Here is a 19,875-nt window from a genome sequence, read left to right as displayed (position 1 = left end):
AGTTCAGTCATAAGTAAAAGAAATATGTGATGCTAAAATGCATTCATAATTTAAAGATGCAATTGAAAAGCAAGATAACATGTTTTACAAATAATATTTTCCATAATTAGAACATTAGTAATTTCCAGGATGAGAATGTGTGTGTGGAGATGGGTAGGGGTTCAGAATACTGTAAGCTTGTGAGAATATACATTTAAACAATTTTGAATGGCATTTTAACAATATTTATCAAAATTTAAAAACCAGGCCATTTAAGTCAGCATTTCTCCTTATAGGAATTTATCCTCATTCCAATAAAGCCTTAGTCAAATCCCTCTCTTAACACACTCCATATATTTAATGACCTTTTCGTCTTTTGAAGAAAAAGAAATATCAAATTGAGAGATAATAATTGTTCACAAGTAAGATGTATCAGGATGGGAATGCTCTTTTCTTAGTAAAAACAGCTTCACATTATTGCCACAAATTGGATGTGTACAGATTGCAGAGTTTATGGAAAATGTCTGTTCAATAAACGGATCCAGAATGCTGTGTAATATTACTTTAACAATTAGGGTGAGAGACTTGGCACGTCCCAATGGATTTCTACCTCAAGGAAGGTAATTGAAAGAATAAAAACTTATTTGCCCTTTGAAGATGTCATTCATCTGTAGGCAGAACCTTCCATGATCATCCTGGTAAAACACAGTGAGTGCAGACAGCTCAGATATTTGAAAGAATTCTGCTCACCAGCAGCAGAGTGAAGCCAATGTGGTAATATCTGAATATTGAATAAAGTTGCTTTGAGTAGAGAATAAAGGTGCTATATAATAACTCTTTTTAGCTGGCTTCTGGGTCTCTTGGGTCCCTTCAAACTTATGCCCCATTACGTATTAGAACCAAAATTAGAACTTGCTTAGAAGGTAATCCTTGGTTTTCAAGCACCTAATTCAATCTGACAGATACTCACATAAGTATGCAAAGATATACATATAGGACTGATCATTCCAGTACGGTTTGCAATTAAAAAAAGGGAAGCAATCCTAATAGGAACTGGTTACCTGGATGATGTACATCCATACAATGGAATGCCAATATACATAGCCATTAAAATGAAAATGTAGAACTCTCTCTATATATTTCTGTGGAAAGATGTGCAAGATATGTTAAGTGAAAAAAGAAAGGCACAGAACACTATGCAAAATAAAATATACATTCATCTAAGTAAAAAAAATGTGTGTGTATGTGTTTGAATAGACAGAAAATTTCTGAAAAGGACTATGTAAGAAATTTAACAGTGGTCATCTATAGGAAGGGCATGGGATGTAAATAGGGGAATTAACTATACCTTCTTATTATTTGATCTTTAAAAAAAACACAAGCAAGCATACTTTCATAACTTTTAAAAACGAATTAAATGGTGAAGAAATAAAATAATTGGCAAGGAAAAGGAAAAAGAAAAATTTTAAGTAATGTGTTCTAAAACAATCCCACATAATGTAGTTAAATGATCATTTGAATCTGAAGCACATGGCGGTCAATAGTTTTATGATACACAAGAAAGAATACAGGGTTTGGAGCCAGACGGATCCAGGATTAAATTGCAGCTACCCAGCACTTAGAGTAGAGCTTTGGGAAGGTCACTTTCACTTTTAGAAACTCAGTTTTCACATTCGTCAAATGAATATAATCATACCTTCCTGACAAGGAAAATTATGTAGGTAAAATACATGGCATACTGCCTGTGCCACAGTATTTGCTCAATAAGGGTTGCTGCTGTCGCTACACTATATGCAAGCTGTCTGGATCTAAGTCTCAACTTCAGTTTCTACATCTGAAAACAAGAAAAATTAGTACCCATTATATGGGCTACAGAGAGATGAGCTCAGGCAATCAGCAAATTGTATTTTTAATATCTCTGCACAAATTTCCTAAGAGCTACTTACAGGTGATTTCAAACTCATGGAATAAAGGCAAAAAATATTAGTTTCCATTAAATCCACTTCATAATCAGCCTACAAAAGACCATTCTAGTTGAATACCTTCCCAATGGTATTCTCTTATTTTGTTGCTCACAGCCTGGTGAGTTGATTACTGTGCTGAAGACTGCTGGCTCACATGTCTGGGTACTAATGACAGTGTACACCTTAGCGAACTTATCTTAGTTCAAAATCTCCCCTTAAACCATGTTTAAGAAATATTTTTTAAATACAATTTTTTCTTATGGGTTTTATTAGTCAGGATCCTCTAGAGAAACAGAACCAATAGGATATATATGGATATATATGAGGAACTTTGTAATAGGAATTGGCTTATGCAGTTATGGAGGCCAAGACATCCCACAATCTGCCACCTGCAAGCTGGAGAACCAGAAAAGTTGGAGGTATAATTCAGTCCAGGTCAGAAAACCTGAGAACCAGGGGAGCCCATGGTGTAACTCCCAGTCCAAAGCTGAAAGCCTGAAAACCAGAGGGCCACTGGTGTAAGTCCCAGACTCCAAAGGCCAGAGAACCAGGAGCTCTGATGTCCAAGAGCAGGATATATGGATGTCCAAGTTCAAGAAGAGAAAGAGGGAATTCACTTATCCTCCTCCATTTTGTTCTAGTCATGCCCTCAATGGATTGGATGATGCTCATCCACAATTGGTGAGGGTGGACCTTCTTTACTCAGTCTACTGAATCAAATGCTAATCTCTTCCAGAAACACCTTCACAGACACACTCAGGGATAATGTTTTACCAGCTACGTGGGCATCTCTTAGCCCAGTCAGGCTGACACATAAAATTAACCATCACATGAGTTTTCTGATTTCACTCTGAAAATATTCCCACCCATCCACAACTGCATATACTATATTATTTTTTCCCCAAAATATTTGCTGCTCACATTTAGAAAAAGAAAGAAGGATCATCTATTAGTGGTTTAAAAAAACGGAGTATTTGTCTATGTTTGACCAAGGCCTCTGACAAAATTCCAAGCCAGCTTTCCATGGGAAACGAGGTAGCTTTATTTGTTTAGCATGTGATAAATCATATCTTTGTCAATCATTTCTCTATAATATCTTTGTGTGTAGGAAGAGGCATTTGGTATAAAAATATTAAAGGAAATATATTTCTTAGTCTTTTCAATTTACTCTGGGAGCAAATTCTATAAAATGTTGTAAAATTTAACCCATAAACCTTTTAGTCTCTATCTCCAGTAGATATCACCACATCTAACAAATTTAGCAATGATTCCTAAATATCATCCAATGTATAGCCTATGTTCAAATGTCCCTGGTGTCTTAAAATACATTTTTCAATCACATTACAAACAAGTTCTGCATATTATATTTGGCTATAAGTCTCTTAAATATATAAAGCAAAACTTACAGACCTAAAAATAGGAATATCCAAGTCTACAAGAATAGTGGGAGAATTTACATACTTTTCACTGGGTGATAAAACAAGCAGTCAAAAATTCATCCTTGATAATGTTGGTGGGAGTATAAATTGCTACAGCCATGATGGAAAATAGTTCCTCAAAGAATTAATAATAGAACTACCAAATGATCCAGCAATTCCACTCTTGAGTATATATTCAAAAGAAATGAAATCACAAGAGACACCTGCACTCCCATGTTCATTGCAGCATTACTCACAATAGCCAAGACATGAAAACAACCTAAGTGTCCATCAGTGAATGAATGGATAAAGAAGATGTATATATATACAACAGAATATTATTCATCCATGAGAAAGGAGGAAATCCTACCATTTGTGACAACCTGGATGAGTCTGGACAGCATTTTGCTAAGTGAAATAAACCAGACAGAGGAAGACAAATAATATATGGTATCACTTTATATGTGGAATCTAAAAAAATCAAACTTACAGAGACAGAGAGTAGAATGGTGGTCACCAGGAGCTGGGGGTGGGGGAAATGAGGAGATGTTAATCAAAGGGTACAAATGTTCAGTTATAAGATAAATAAATTCTGAGGATCTAATACACAGCATAGTGACTATAGTTAACAACACTGTATTATATACTTGAAATTTGCTAAGAGTGTAGATCTTCAGCATTCTCACCAAAAAAAAAAAAAAATTGTTTTTAAGGTGAAAATATCATTAAAGGTAAAGAAGATTTGAATAAGAGGATTAACAGACTTGACATAAATGACATATGCAGAACACTCTACCCAACAGTGAAAGAATTCACATTCTTCCAGGTGTACATGGAACAAACCTTAATTAATCCCATGCTGGGCAATAAAGAAAGCCTCTACAAATTTGACAAGACTGAAAACATACAGAATATGCTCTTTGATCATGTTGGGATTAAACTAGAAATCAATAATAAAAAGAAAATTAGAAAATAACCCCAATTGCTGGAGATCAATCACATACAGTTACATAACTTCTGAGCCAAAGATGTCACAGTGGAAGCATCTGGAGTATAACAAGGGAGAATACTTTAATAAACTTAGGAAGATTTCTTAAACTGGAAACAAAAAGCACTAATTATAAGGGAAGCATTGTAAAACTGAACTACATTAAAATGACAAATTAAGAGCGCTCTGGGACAACAACAGGCATGCTAACATTCACATCATAGGGGTCCCAGAAGGAGAATAGAGAGAGAAAGGGGCAGAGAACTTTTTTGATGAAATAATAGCCAAAAACTTCCCTAACCGGGAAATGGATACGGACATCCAGGTCCAGGGAGTGCAGAGTCTCAAACAAGATGAACTTAAAGAGGTCCATACCAAGACACACTGTAATTAAAATGACAAAAATTAAAGATAAAGAGCTAATCTTAAAAGCAGCAAGAGGAAAGCAACTAGTTAAATAGAAGGAAACTCCCATAAGATTTTCAGCTGACTTTTCAGTAGAAATCCTGCAGGCCAGGGGGGAGTGGCAAGATATATTCAAAGTGCTGAAAAGAAAAAACTACAACCAAGAATACTCTACCTGGCAAGGCTAGCATTCAGATTTGAAGGCGAGATAAGGAGTTTTACAGACAATTAAAAGCTAAAAGAGACCAGGACCACTAAAACAGGTTTACAAGAAATGTTAAAAGGACTTCTATAAGTGGAAAAGAAAAGACCACAACTAGAAATATGAAAATTACAAAAGGAAGAATCTCATTGGTAAAGGCAAATATACAGTAAAGGTAGTAGATCAACCAATTATAAAGTTAGTGGGAAGGCTAAAAGGCAAAAGTAGTCAAATCATCTATATCCACAATAGACTGTTACAGGATATACAAAACAAAAATATGTAAATTATGATGTCAGAAACAGTAAACATTTGGGGGGGGCTAAAAATGCAGGATCGTTAGAATGCATTTGAACTTAAGAGATCATCAACTTAAAATAAGCATGTATTTATATAGGTTGTTATAAATGAACCTCGTGGTAACCACAAACCAAAAATCTATAATAGATACAGACACAAAATAGAAAAAATAAAAGAGAAATTTAAACATAACACTAAAAACAGTCATTAAATCACAAGGGAAGAAAGCAAAAGAAAGGGGAAAAAAGCACTACAAAAACAACAAGAAACCGATGAATAAAATAGCAATAAGTACATATCTGTCAATAATTACTTTAAATGTAAATGGACTAAATGCTCTAATTAAAAGACATAGGTGGATGAATGGATTTTTTAAAAAGACCTATATATACCCTGTCTACAAGAAACTCACTTCAGAGCTAAAGACACACACAAACTGAAATGGAGGGGATGGAAAAGGTATTCCATGAAAACAGAAGCAAAAAGAAAGCTGGGGTAGCAATACTTATATCAGAAAAAATAGCCTTTAAAACAATGACTGTAACAAGAGACAAAGAAGGGCATTACATAATGGTAAAGGGATCAATCCAACAAGAAGATACAACAATTATAAATATATATGCACCCACCATAGGAGCACCAAAATACATAAAGCAAATAAACATAAAGGGAGAAATTGACAGTAACACAATCATAGTTGGAGACTTTAACACCCCACTGACATCAATGGACAGGACATCCAGACAGAAAATCAAGAAAGAAACACTGGCCTTAAATGACACATTATACCAGACAGACTTAATATAAACCACAAAGCTATGAGAATAGAAATAAACTTCAAAAACCACAAACACGTGGAGGCTAAACAATATCCTATTAAACAACCAATAGTTAGTGAAGAAATCAAAGGGGAAACAAAAAAATACCTGCAGACAAATGAAAATGAAAACACAACAACCCAAAATCTACAAAATGCAGCAAAAGTGGTTATAAGAGGGAAGTTTATAGCAACACAAGCCTACCTCAGGAAACAAGAAAAATTTCAAATAAACAATCTAAACTCACACCTAAAGGAACTAGAAAAAGAAGAACAAACAAAACTCAAAGTTAGTAGAAGAAAGACTATAATAAAGATCAGAGCAGAAATAAATGAAATAGAGACTATATAAGCAATAAGAAAAATCAATGAAACTAAGAGTTGGTTCTCTGAAAAGATTTAAAAAAAATCGATAAACCTTTAGTCAGGCTCATCAAGAAAAAAAGAGAGAGGGCCCAAATAAATGAAATTAGAAATGAAAGAGAAGTTACAACTGACACCACAGAAATACAAAGACTCATAAGAGTTTACTATGAGCACTTATATGCCAATAAAATGGACAATATAGAAGAAAGGGATACATCTTTAGAAATATGCACTCTCTCAAGACTGAATGAGGAAGAAATAGAAAATATGAACAGATTGATTACTAGGAGTGAAATTGAATCAGTAATTTAAAAACTCCCAACAAATGAAATTCCAGGATCAGATGGCTTCACAGATGAATTCTACCAAACATTTAAAGAAGAGTTAACACCTATCCTTCTCAAATTAGTCCAAAAAAATTGAAGAGGAAAAACGCTTCTGAACTCATTCTATGAGGCCAGCATCACCCTGATACTAAACCAGACAAACTCCCCCCAACAAAAAAGAAAATTATAGGCCAATATCACTGATGAACATAGATGCAAAACTCCTCACCAAAATATTAGCAAACCGAATTCAACATGATTAAGTGGGATTTAATCCAGGGATACAAGGATGGTTCATATCTGCAAATCGATGTGATATATCACATTAACGAATTAAAGAATGATCATCTCAATAGATGCAGAAAAAGCTTTTGCCAAAATTCAAAACCCACTTATGATAAAAACTCCCCAGAAAGTGGGTATAGAGAGAAACAACTCAACATAATAAAAGTCATATATGACAAACCAACAGCCAAGATCATACTCTATGATGAAAAGCTGACAGCATTTCCTCAAAGATCAGGAACAAGACAAGAATGCATGCTCTTGCCACTTTTACTCAACATAGTATTGGAAGTCCTAGCCATAGCAATCAACAAGAAAAAGAAATAAAAGACATCCTAACTGGAAAGGAAGAAGTAAAACTGTCACAGTTTGCAGATAACATAATACTATATATAGAAAATCCTAAAGGTGCCACCAAAAAGTATTAGAACTAATAAATGAATTCAGTAAAGTTGCAGGATACAAAATTAATATACAGAAATCTGTTCTGTTTCTATACATCAATAACAAACTATCAGAAAGAGAAATTAAGTAAACAATCTCATTTACAAGTGTATCAAAAAGAATAAAATACCTAGGAAATAACCCAACCAAGGAGGTAAAACATTTGTACTCAGAAAACCATAAGACATTGATGAAATAAATTGAAGATGACACAGACAAATGGAAAGATATACCGTGCTCATGGATTGGAAGAATTAATGTTAAAATTACCATACTACCCAAGGCAATCTACATATTCAATATAATTTCTATAAAAATACCAATGGCATTTTTCACAGAACTAGAACAAATAATTCTAAAATTTGTGCGGAAACACAAAAGACCCTGAATAGCCAAAACAATCCCAAGAAAGAACAAAGTTGGAAGTATCATGCTCCCTGATTTCAAACTATACTACAAAGGTACAATAATCAAAACAGTATTGTACTGCCACAAAAACAGACACATAGGTCAATGGAACAGAATAGAGAGCCCCAAAACATACTCGCACTTATGTGATCAGTTAATCTATGACAAAGGAGATAAAAATATACAATGGGGAAAAGAAAACCTCTTCAATAAATGGAATTGGGAAAATGGGACAGTTACATGCAGAGGTATCAAACTGGAATACTTTTTCACACCATATACAAAAATAAACTCAAAATGGATTAAAGACTTAAATGTAAGACATTAAACCATAAAACTTTTAGAAGAAAACAGAGGCAGTATGTTCTTTGACACTGTTCTTACAATAATTTTTTGGATATGTCTCTTTAGGCCTAGGAAACAAAAGCAAAAATAAACAAATGGAACTACATCAAACTAAAAGGCTTCTGCACAGTGAAAGAAACTATCAACAAAACAAAAAGGCAGTCTACTAAATGGCAGAAGATATTTGCAAATGATATATCCGATAAGGGGTTAATATCCAAAATATACAAAGAACTCATACAACTCAACATTAAGAAAATAAACAACCTGATTAAAAAATTGGCAGAGGACTTGAATAGATATTTTTCCAAGGAAGATACATGAAAAGATGCTCAATGTCACTAATCATCAGGAAAATGCAAATAAAGACCGCAAGGAGATACCACCTCACACTTGTCAGAATGGCTATTGTTAAAAAAAGAAAGAAAGAAAGAAAGAAAGAAAGAACAAATATTGGTGAGAATGTGGAAAAAAGGGAACTTTAGTGTACTGTTGATGGAGATTTAAATTGGTGCAGCCACTATGGAAGACAGTATAGAGGTTTGTCAAAAAACTGAAAATAGAACTAACATATGATCCAGCAATTTCACCTGTGGGTATTTACTGAAAGAAAACAAAAATATTAACTTGAAAGATATATGCACTCCAATGTTCATTGTAGCATTATTTACAATAGCCAAGATATGGAAGCAACCTGTGTCCATCAATAGATGAATGGATAAAGGAGATGTGGTATACATGTTATAATGACAGATTACTCAGCCGTAAAAAAATTAAATCTTTCCATTTGCAACAACATGGATGGATCGAGAAGATATTATGCTTAGTGAAATAAGTCAGACAGAGAAAGATGAAATACCACATGATCTTACTTACATGTGGAGTCTAAAAAACAAAACAAATAAATAAAACAAAATGAAAACAGACTCAAAGATACAGAGAACAAATGGGGTTTGCCAGAAGGGGGTGGGGTTGTGAAGTCAGTGAAATAGGTGAAGGGGGTTAAGAGGTATAAACCTCCAGTTATATAATAAATAAGTCATGGGAATGTAATACACAGCATAAGGAATATGGCCAATAATATTGTAATAACTTTGTATGGGGGCAGATGGTTACTAGGCTTATTATGGTGATCTATTCATAATGTATGCAAATGTCAAATCATTATGTAGTACACCTGAAACTAACATAATATTGTATGTCAACAATATTTCAATTTAAAAAAGAAAAAATAAAATAGATATTACAGATTTTGCTCGATTCTAAGAAGGAATCATAGGATTCTGTAATGAAAAAAATAATTCAGGTGAACTAATACAGATAGCAAAGTAGGGGGAAAGTTTTCCTAATCTAAGGGTGAGGACTCAGTCTAGATCTAGGACATTTGGGTGTGGTTAAGGGAAGACTTCTAGGATGTTCTTGAGGTCAGAAAGAGTATCGTGTGTTCAAAACACTCAGTTTCCATATCTAGGACCAAGCAAACAAGGATCATATGGGGTAGAACTTTGCTTGAATGCATGAATGATATCACAGAATCTGTCTTTGCAAATAGCCACAGGGTGGCAACAAGAGGAAAAAGAAGAAATATATCTTATTACCAAGATATATACTATTGAAATATATTATATGATATTATTATATGTAGATACAAACTGGATAAAGAAGCCCTGGATAATATCTGAACACTATTCCAAAGGGAAAAAATTTTTTTCTCACTCTTGTAAGATTTCAACTCAGAGAATTCTACCTGCTTTGCTTATTTCATCATGCAACTTAGCACCATATATGTTAGTCACTTCCTGTGTGTCCAATCTACTATGTGGATAAATTGGATCCCCAGCAACCAGGAAGTATATGAATAATCTCTGTGAAGCTCTTACTCACAATGCATTAGTGATTTGAATACTAATTAGTATTCGTAAAGTAGGAGGAGAAACAGGAGTTAAGTGTTGGTTGATTTTCTACCTGATAGCAACAAACATATCACAATATTATTGCAAAGAAGAGCATCCTACTGTCCTTTCGTCTTGCCAATTTAAAGAAAATGAGTCTTTACCTCAATCTACTTGGAAAGATTTGAAACAGATAAGGATAATTAAAACATGGTCTTCAAAAGGCATAAAAATAATAGTGAAACCTATGCTTCCACTCCTAAAATCTTTTCTACTTGTCACACCCACATACACAAGGACTTATTTTTTTTTAACATATTTATTGGAGTATAATTGCTTTACAATGGTGTGTTAGTTTCTGCTTTATAACAAAGTGAATCAGCTATACATAAACATATGTCTCCATATCTCCTCCCTCTTGCGTCTCCCTCCCACCCTCCCTATCCCACCCCTCTAGGTGGTCACAAAGCACCAAGCTGATCTCCCTGTGCTGTGGTTGCTTCCCACTAGCTATCTGTTTTACATTTGGTAGTGTATATATGTCCATGCCACTCTCTCACTTCGTCGCAGCTTACCCTTCCCCCTCCCCATGTCCTCAAGTCCATTCTCTACGTCTGTGTCTTTATTCCTGTTCTGCCCCTAGGTTCTTTATAACCTTTTTTTTTTTTTTTTTTTTTTTAGATTCCATATATATATGTGTTAGCATATGGTATTTGTTTTTCTCTTTCTGACTTACTTCACTCCGTATGACAGTCTCTAGGTCCATCCACCTCACTACACATAACTCAATTTCATTTCTTTTTATGGCTGAGTAATATTGTGAACATTACTGGTATATGACTCTTTTTGAATTATGGTTTTCTCAGGATATATGCCCAGTAGTGGGATTGCTGGGTTGTATGGCAGTTCTATTTTTAGTTTTTTAAGGAACCTCCATACTGCTCTCCATAGTGGCTATATCAATTTACATTCCCACCAACAGTGCAAGAGGGTTCCCACAAGCACTTATTGAATAGATTCACCTGGATATCCACAACTCAAACTTGTTCAAAATGTTAGTCATCATCTTACCCCCAACTCAAAAGGTACACCATGGAACTCTCCATCTCTCCCTCTAAATCTACTCTTCTGCATTTTCTATCTTCATATTCAGCACAAACACTGACCCACTTTCCTAATTTAGAAATCTGGGAGTCATCTTATCTCTTCAACTTTTGCCACATCCATAAAAAAAATCTCCCCCGTCCTATTGATTCTACCTCCTAAATCATATTTAAATCCCATATCTTCTTCATCTCCACTGCCACCACTTCAAGCCATTATCACAACTTTCAGATTTCTGTAATAGCCTCTTAATTTCCTCCTGACTCAACTTTTGCTCTTCTCCAATTTATTTGGTATGTATTGGTTCCAATCCATCCTTATAAAATGCAGATCTCATTGCCTCTCTCCTCAGTTTAAAATTCATCATTGTTCCCTATGATGTTTTGGATTAAACACAACACTTTTAGTTTCGTCTCTAAACATATAGTACAACATATAGTAAATACTTTGTTGAATGAGTTAATGTATTCACAAATACCAACATTCTAACCCTGAACAATGAAAATATTCTAAGTGTATTAGCTGGGATATAAATTCAGCTGCATGTGACAGGGACAAAAAGCATTAATGGCACAAACCACAAAAAAGAGTAGATTTCTCTCTCAAGTAAAAGTCTGAGCTAGTATGGTGGCTCTGCTCCCTGAAAATGTGGGGGCCCCGGACCCCTTTTTACTCTTTTTCCTAAGGAGTTGCCTTTGTCCATGTAGCACAAGATGGTACATCACCATGTGCATAGTCCAACCTCTGGGAAGGGGGAAAAAGGAAGGGGAGAGCAGATACCGACCCTTTGACGATATGACCAGGAAGTTGTCCACATAATTTCTGCTCACATTTCAAGGGAAACCATATCCACACCTAGCTGCAAAGGAGGCTGGAGAATGTAGATTTTATTCTGGGCAGGCTTGTACCCAGGTAACAGTTGAGGGTTCTTTGACTATGGATGAAAGGGAGAATGGATACTGGGGGACAACAGTCAGTGTGTAGTGAAACCAATGAAGTAATTTACATACTGAGAGCAATGTAAAAATACGGTTTAAAAACTTCAATAAATCAGACTTCCATTTCCCAGTAAGACATGGAAAGTCCTGTCAGGGTAACACTCCTACTGCAACAACTAGGAAAGACCAAATAAATTTTTTAAAAAATCATATTTTTAAAAACTCAGTGAACTACAAAAGCAATGAAGACTATGCTAGTCTACTCAGGCTGCCATAACAAAATACTTTAGACAGGGTGGCTTAAGCAACAGAAATGTATTTCCTCACAGTTTTAGAAGGTGGAAGTCCAAGATCAGGTTGCCATTCGTCAGGTCATGATCAGGTTCAGGGGAGGTCCTTCTTCCTGTCTTACATATAGCTGCCTTCTTGCTGTGTGCTCCCATGGCCCTTCCTTGGTGCATGCTCATGAAGAGAGAGAGAGCAAGCTCTCCGGTGTCTCTTCCTATAAGGGCACTAATCTCATCATGAGGGCCCACCCTCATTATGTCATCTAACCCTAATTACCTCCCCAAAGCCCCATCTCCAGATACTATAACACTGAAGCTTAGGGTGTCAACACATGGATTTTGTGGGGGATATAAACATTCATTCAATAACAAGGCCTACTACTCATTGCCAAATGAGCTGTCAGTCACCAGCTGTTCTTTCCTCAGAGGCATTTGCTGATCCTGGGTTCAGAATGAAGGTCTGGCTTAGCCAAAAGGAGAGCCTCTGCTCAGGGAAAAGATAAACCAGTAAGCTTTTAGTGGTCATGTGGGCTGGAGTAACACATTGGAGACTTGAGGGGCCTCAAAAGCACAGTGAATACTGGAGTCAAGTGGGACATTGGGGAGTTAGGTTTCCAAAAAGCAAGATGAAATCTCCTGCAGTTTTACATACTTGAGAAAAAAAGATCAGCCAGGGGAGAAGTCCTGTCTCAAGCACAGGATGGTTTCCACATGAAGATGTTTGAGTGAGGCACTGTCTTCATCCAAGGGTGATGGGGAAGGACCAAGCTATGTTCTGCGAGTGTATAATACTCAAGGCAAGAGAAGTACCTCCATCTTCAAAGAAGAGTATTGGTAGTATACTCCAGCAGCCCCTGCACAATGAAAGTTAGAAGATAACTGATGAAATCTTCAGAGAGCTAAAATAAAATTACTTCCAACCTACAATTCCATATTCAGTGAAAATATCTTTTAACAATGGTGGTGGGACTTCTCTGGCGGTCTAGTGGTTAAGACTTCACGCTTCCAATGCAGGCGGTGTGGGTTCGATCCCTGGTTGGGGAAGTAAGATCCCACATGCTGCACAGGGCAGCCAATAAATAAATAAATAAATAAATAAATAAATAAATAAATAAAAACAGTGATGGTGAAATAAGCACATTTCAGACAAACAAAATTAAGGGAATTTGTTGGTAGAAAGTTTTCTCTAAAAGTAAAATTTAAAGGTGTCTTCAGGCAGAGGGAAAATGATCCCAAACAGAAACATGAAAATGCAGGAGGAAATGAAGAGCACCAGAAAGGGAAACTAAATTGGTAAATATAAATGAGCATTAATTGTACAAAACAATAATCATAATGTCACATGAGGTTTACATTATATTGGGTTGGCCAAAACGTTCCTTTGGTTTTTAAGTAAATATAAAAGACACATTTTTCATTTTCTCCAAGAACTTTACTGGACAGTGTATTCACCGTTTTGTTCCACTACCTTCTGCCATTTTTCAGGCAACTTCATAATTCCATCTTCCCAAAACTTTTTATCTTTTGAGCAAAGAACCGTTCCAGGTGCCTTTTACAGTCTTCCAGGGAATTGAAATTTTTTTCCATTAAGAGAATTTTGTAAAGGCTGAAATAAATGGAAATCCGAAGGTGCAATGTCTGGTGAATATGGCAGATGAATCAGAACTTCCCAGTTGTAACTGTTTTTGCCTGGTCATCAAAGAAACATGGTCGTGCGTTATCCTGATGGAAGATTATGTGTTTTCTGTTGACTAATTTCGGACGCTTTTCGTCGAGTGCTGCTTTCAGTTGGTCTAATTGGGGGCAGTACTTGGAATTAATCGTTTGGTTTTCCAAAAGGAGCTCATAATAGAGGACTCTCTTCCAATCCCACCATATACACAACATCACCTTCTTTGGACGAAGACCAACCATTGGTGTGGTTGGTGGTGGCTCATTTCGTTTGCTCTACGATTTCTTCTGTTCCACATTATTGTACAGCACCCACCTTTCATCGCCCGTCACAATTTGTTTTAAAAACGGAACGTTTCTGTTACGTTTCAGTAGAGAAATACGGTCTCTACTGCACGCGGAAATACGGTCAAGAAGGTTTTTTTCACTTAACTTATGTGGAACCCAAACATCAAAGCGATTAACATAACCAAGCTGGTGCAAATGATTTTCAGTGCTTGTTGGATATTTTAAGTATGTTGACTATCTCTCGCATGGTATAACGTTGATTGTCCACAATTAATGTCTCAATTTGATTGCTATCAACTTCAACTGGTCTATCCGACTGTGGAGCATTGTCCAGCAAGAAATCCCCAGCACAAAACTTCGCAAACCACTTTTGACATGTTTGATCAGTCACAGCACTTTCTCCATACACTGCTCAAATCTCTTTTTGCATTTCAATTATGTTTTTACCTTTCTTGAAATAATAAAGCATAATATGCCGAATATGTTGCTTTCTTTCGTCCATCTTCGATATTAAAATGGCTAACAAAAATTCACCAATTTTGATGTTTTTTTTTCCATTACAAATAATTGTAACTACTTTAGGATTTTTTTTATATTATGCTAAATCTTTTTTTTTATACAGCATGTTCTTATTGGTTATCTTTTTTATACATATTAGTGTATACATGTCAATCCCAATCTTCCAATTCATTCCCCACCCTCCCCCTGCCACTTTCCCCCTTTGGTGTCCATACATTTGTTCTCTACATCTGTGTCTCTATTTCTGCCTTGCAAACTGGTTCATCTGTACCATTTTTCTAGATTCCACATATATGCGTTAATATACGATATTTGCTTTCCTCTTTCTTACTTCACTTTGTATGAGTCTCTAGGTCCATCCACGTTTCTAAAAATGACCCAATTTCATTCCTTTTTTATGGCTGAGTAATATTCCATTGTGTATATGTACCACATCTTCTTTATCCATTCGTCTGTCTTGATAAGTTTTTTTTTAAATGCATGCTGATATGACAGCTGTCACAATACAATCTAACAAAATTGTTTTGAATGAAGTTAAAGACAACTAAGCACTACTAGAGCCATCTTACAGAAAAAACTGAATGAACTTTTTGGCCAGCCCAATATGTAGAACAATAATGCAAAGTGAGAGACAGGTAATAGTAAAAGTAACAATTTGTATTAATCTATTGTAAGAGAAGGATGTGGGTTGTATATCTAGGAGAACTGTTATATGAATAGTTAATGATAGATAATTACAAGAAAATGGAAGGGATCAATGAAATAATAATTTTAAAAGTTTAATTAGTCCTAAAGAAGGAAAGAAAAATAGAAAAAAGTAACAAAACAGCCTGAATAGAAAATAAACAGCAACATGATATATATAAATCCAACTATGTCAGTAATTATATTAACTATAAATGAACTAAATACACCAAGTAAAGGTTTATGGTTGTCAGACTGTATTAAACAACAACAACAATATTGTGCTTAAAGTGTCACACTTTAAATATAAAGATACAGGAATGTTGACAGTAAAAAACAACAAAAAATATGCTATGCAAACACTAAACAAAACAAAGGTAGTATATCTATAGTAAAATCAGACAAAGTAGAATTAATGCAAAAAGAATTACCAGACTTGCAGACATAATGTAAAAAGAATTATAATTATGAAATGTCATAATTGTAAAAGGGCCAATTTAGAAGGAAGCTATTTACAATCCTAAATTTGTATGTACTCCATAACAGAGCTTCAAATGAACAGAATGAAAAGAAGCAATGAACAGATCCATACTCTTAATGAAAAACTTCAGCATACTTCATTTAGTAGCACATAAGATAGTCTAACAAAAAAATCTGTAAAAACAATACACAATTGACCAGCTTGATCTAACTGGCTTATGTAGACCACTGCATCAAACATTTACAGAATTCACCTTTTTAAGTGCACATGGATTTTTTACCAAAAGCTTGAAGAATGACTCAACAAATTTGAAAAAAAATGAAGTCAATCACAGTGTGTTTTCTTTACACAATAGAATCAAGATAGAAATCAATAACAAAAATATAACTATAATAATGCCAACTGTTTGGTAATTAAACACTTTAACACCAGTAAATTTGACAATTTGGGTGAAATAGATAAATTCCTAAATATATATATAAAACTTACCAAAACTGTCAGAAGTATAAAATCTGAATAGCTCAATATCTATTAAACATATTTTATCTATTATTTAAAAATCTCTCCCAAAGAAAACTCTAGGCTCACATGGTTTCACTGGTAAATTCTTCCCTAAATTTAAGGGGAAAAAATAAAACATGAATCTTGCACAATCTCTTCCAGAAAACAAAAAGACAACTGTTTTTCTAATGCAACATTCATGAGAGCAGTATAACCAGAATTCCAAAATCTGACAAGGACATTACAAGAAAGAGAATTAACATACCAATCTCTCATAAACACAGATGAAAAATCTTTAACAAAATATAGACAATTGAATCTAGTGATACATAAATTGAGCTTATTCTAGGAATGCAAGATTGGCTGCTTAACATTTAAAAATTAACCCAACCACATTAACATAAAAAAGGAAAAAGATTATATGAACATCTTGATAGATGCAGCAAAACAATTTGACAAAATTTATCTCTCCCTCATGTATTACATATACATATATGTATATATATACACAAAGCCTTCACAAAATGGGAATAAAAGGCAACTTTCTTAAACAATTAAAGAATAATAGAAAACAAAACAAAACAAAAAACAGCAAACATCATACCCAATGGTAAAAAATTGAAAACTTTCCTTCTAAGACTGGGAATGATACAAAGATGCCAGCTCTTACTACTTATAACTGATATTTTACTGGAGGTCCCAGCCATTGCAATATATTAAATGTGTATGTATGGATTTGAAAGGAAGAAAAAAATGTCATTATTTGTAGATAGCATGATTACATTCCAGAAAATCCAAAAGAATCTATAAACTATGTGAACTAATAATTGAATCTGCAATGTTGCTGGATAAAATGTCTTTAATTAAAAATCATTTGTGGGGCTTCCCTGGTGGCGCAGTGGTTGAGAATCTGCCTGCCAATGCAGGGGACACGGGTTCAAGCCCTGGTTTGGGAAGATCCCACATGCCGCGGAGCAACTAGGCCCGTGAGCCACAATTATTGAGCTTGCGCATCTGGAGCCTGTGCTCCGCAACAAGAGAGGCTGCGATAGTGAGAGGCCCGCTCACTGCGATGAAGAGTGGCCCCCACTTGCCACAACTAGAGAAAGTCCTCGCACAGAAACGAAGACCCAACACAACCAAAAATAAAAAAATAAATAAAATTTAAAAAAAAAAGACCCAACAGAGCCAAAAATTTAAAAAAATTAAAAAAATAAAATCATTTGTATTTCTATATCATATGCAAATAGAAAGTTACATTTTAAAATATACTATTTATAATAGTATCAATATATCAACGACACAAAAATAATTCTCGCAAAATAAATATCACAAAATATTTGCATTTCCCCAACACTGAGAACTATAAAAATCCTTAAGAGAAACTACATGCCTAAATACACTTAGAAATAAACTTTTGGGACTTCCCTGGTGGTCCAGTGGCTAAGACTCCATTCTCCCAATGCAGGGGGCCCGGGTTCCATCCCTGGTCAGGGAACTGATCCCACATGCTGCAACTAACAGTCCGCATGACACAACTAAAAGAGCCTGCATGCCGCAACTAAGACCCAGTGCAGCCAAATAAATAAATATTTTAAAAAAATAAATAAACTTTTAGTATCTAGAAAGCTCAATATCATAAGGATGTCAATTCTTCCCAAATTAATCTGTAAAGTAACACTATTCCAATCAAAAACCTAGCAGGATTTTTTTGGAGAAGCTGACAAAGCTGGTTCGAAAATTCATATGGAAATGCAAAGGACCAAGGATATATAAAATAGATAACTACTAAGGACATACTGTATAGCACATGGAACTCTAATGGCCTCTATGGGAAAAGAATCTAAAAAAAGAGTGGATATATGTATATGTATAACTGATTCACTTTGCTGTACACCTGAAACTAACACAACATTGTAAATCAATTATACTCCAATAAAATTTTTTAAATTTAAAAAAAATTAACTATCATACTATACTAAAAAAAAAGAAAGGCCAAGATATCTAAAGAAACTGAAGAAGAAGAGCAAAGCTGGAAGATTCATTCTACCTGAGAACAAAACCCATCATAAAGCTATAGTAATGAGGACCTCATGGGATTGATATAAAGTTATATGAACTACCAGTGACTACATTAGAAGGCCTATAAACGAATGGTCATCTGATTCATGACAAAGACAACAATGCAATGGGTGAAAGAATAGTATTTTCAGTAAATGTTGCTGGATTAATTGGATATGTGAATAATACATATATACATATGTACCCCTTCCTATACCATTACCTAACAATTAATTCCAGATGGATTGCTGATGGATTGCTAAATGTGAAAATAAAACAATACAGCTTTTAGAGGAGAACATAGGAAGACATCTTCATGACCTTGCAATAGGTAGAGATTTCTTAAAGACATAAAGGGCATTAACACAGAGAAAAAAATCCCCATATGTATATCTAACAAAGGAGTGATATCTAGAACATGTACAAACTTTTACTAATCAATAAGAAGAAGACAACACAAGAGAAAACAGAAAAAAACTTTTTGAACAGACACTTCAGAAGAGGATATCCAAATATCCTAAACCCGTGTGAAAAGGTACTTCAACCTCATCAGCCATCAGGGAGGGACTTCTAAATTAAACCACAGTGAGATTAACACTACACAGCTACCAGAATGGCTAAATTAAAGTCAGAAGATTCCAAGAGTTGAAGAGGATGTGTATGTAGCATTTGGAATTCTTACACACTGTTAGGTTTGTAAATTGGTATAACATTTTGGACTACTATTAGGCAGTATCTACCCAAACTAAAAAAGGGTCCATACAATAGGATTTCGTTTACATGAAGCATACAGAGGCAGGCCTGTGCCATGCTGTTAGAAGTCAGGATGATGGTTACCCTCGTGGAGGAGGGCACAAGTGCTTGCTAGGAATACCAAGGAGTATTCTGAGGCAGGGAATTGCTGTCTCTTGATCTGGATGCTGCTCACATGCATGCTTCTAGTTGTGAAAATTCATTAGGGTTTTCCCTTACGATATGAAAAACTAGTATATGTATATTCGTCTCCAATAAAAAGTTTAAAGTACACTAACAACTCATTTTTAGCGAGATGTTAGACTAGAAGGTAGAGACTGAAGAACACTACTAATTTTCACCTTATAATAATACTGTTCCAAAGAAGTTATCTTTTCAACTCACCTTATGGTCTTAGCACAACCTAGGACCTGCTGTGGGAGGCTGAGACAGGGGAGGTGGTGGGAATC

The 19,875-nt window shown here is 35.0% G+C and overlaps 1 protein-coding gene and 1 long non-coding RNA gene across 2 annotated transcripts in view; one reads left to right on the top strand and one right to left on the bottom strand.

The window, feature by feature from the left end:
- LOC309635807 (uncharacterized protein) overlaps positions 1 to 19,875 on the bottom strand; it is a 447,043-nt gene that overhangs the window by 16,413 nt on the left and 410,755 nt on the right. The window contains exon 8 of the mRNA XM_082407526.1: positions 13,121 to 13,322. The gene's annotated coding sequence lies outside the window, so the exon portion shown is untranslated. The remainder of the gene's footprint in view (positions 1 to 13,120; positions 13,323 to 19,875) is intronic.
- Positions 1 to 19,875, top strand: part of LOC309635829 — a 501,182-nt gene that overhangs the window by 427,945 nt on the left and 53,362 nt on the right. The window lies entirely within an intron of this gene.

Source organism: Balaenoptera borealis (assembly GCF_965194805.1).
Source record: "Balaenoptera borealis genome assembly, chromosome: 10".
NCBI classification, from domain to species: Eukaryota; Metazoa; Chordata; class Mammalia; order Artiodactyla; family Balaenopteridae; genus Balaenoptera; species Balaenoptera borealis.
The sequence above is the reverse complement of the archived record's forward strand: the minus strand, read 5'-3'. Positions and strand labels throughout refer to the sequence as shown.